We start from the raw sequence: 1,777 nt of genomic DNA, 5'->3' as shown, positions 1-1,777 counted from the left end.
GAAGGGCTTCCCAGCTAGGAATTCCAGGGCTGGAGGGGGAACCTGCTTACACTTACGTCTCCCATAATTTCCTGTAACTGAAAATTTAAATAAACCAACACAATTGCTTAAAATCCATAATTTTCCACAGTTGTGAAAATTTAAATTGATAAAATTGGAAAAAATGCTTTAAAATGTTGATTTTTATTCTTTTTAGAATTTTGACAAGTTCTGCCAAGCCTAACTATGTAGTTCCAATATGTATTGTATTTTGATACAATATGCATCACTTACCCACATTATTTATATTCCTTACTAAGTTAAAAGTCTTATTAAACTCAGTTGATTGAAGAGGATGGAGCATGATCTGGGGAGACATCATGGTTTGGGGAGCTGGTCTGGAAGTCAGGAGCCTGGGTTCTAATTCCTGGCTCTGCCATTAACCTGGTGTACGACTGCAGGAAAATCACTCTACCTCCTGTGCTTCTGTTCCACTTCCATCCATTGTTAGTTATCTCTCTCCTCTTTAGACTGCCAGCTCTTTTTCTCACTTTGTGTTTGTACAGTACCTAGCATGATGGGGGCCTGACTTTGGTTGGGATTTGTGAGTACTACCATCTTACAAGTAATAAATTAACCAGTTAACTTTTGTACAGTGTTATGTAAGGTAATCACTACTAACAGATTCTATTAGTTTGATGTTTTCTAAGAAGCAGGGTTTGGGAGTGGCCCTTCCTCTGCAGAGCTGACTCAAGTGTGTTTTCATCACCTAAATTCAAACTAGGACAGGATGTCTTCCAAATACTGCTCTCCCAGCTCTTTGCAAATAACTGAGGGAGTGGATCCTTTCAACAACTCAAACACAAATTCTGTGAGCACATCTGTTCTTGTAGCAATTCATGCTAACAGCTGCCCAACACCACACTTTCAGTGCCAATTGTGTTGTGTCGGGGAAGCAAGCTAGTTATTATGTAGTCCTGCCTTGAGTGCAGAGGACTGGACTTGATGACCAATTGAAGTCCCTTCCAGTCCTACACTTTTATGATTCCATGGGATGCTGAGTAAGAAAAGAAATTCTTAAGGTGAGTCATTCCAGAGTGAGGTAGAGGGGAAGAGGGAGAAGCAACTTTAAAGACACAAATAGAATAGTCACAGAGGAATCTGGGATAAACATAATTCCTGAGATATTAGATATTCTTCAGGACTTTGAATCCAAAACCACCCTAGTCTGCTCATCTCTGCAGGATTCTTACCCTTTATTGGTGCTGTAATAGGATCTACAGTCAATCTAGCCTATATTTATTTAAAAATACTTGGATCAATACTAAAGATAAAAATAATATAGCTGTATATGTCTGAATCATGGGGCAGGACTTACATTTAATGGATGAGGAGTGATATGAGCAGCAGCTTTAACTTATGTGCCTCTTTTTCCAATTTGCTTCCATAAAGTAAGTGGCTCACTTTCCTTAGAGTTCCACCTAGTTGTATGTGGTTGAAGGATGTGCACTTTCTCTTCACATAAAAGAGAACAGAATACCAAGTTCATGGAGACTTACTATTGATGACAATTGCAGCTAGTGACTGTTCTAAAATTCTGACAAATTCCAAGATGTATGGGCTGTGAGTAAAGGCTGAACATGGTCCATAGATGTGATAGTTTGACTTTATTATGACAGGTGAAAGTGGAGTGAACAATAAAATATTTACCAATGGGGAATACTTTGGTTTGATGACTGTCCAAACCTTCTCAAAGTAGTGTGAATCATCCTTATTTTGTGTTATGGCTTCCTCACAT

The sequence above is a fragment of the Chrysemys picta genome, chromosome 1 (assembly GCF_011386835.1).
Source record: "Chrysemys picta bellii isolate R12L10 chromosome 1, ASM1138683v2, whole genome shotgun sequence".
Lineage (NCBI taxonomy): Eukaryota > Metazoa > Chordata > Testudines > Emydidae > Chrysemys > Chrysemys picta.
The sequence above is the reverse complement of the archived record's forward strand: the minus strand, read 5'-3'. Positions refer to the sequence as shown.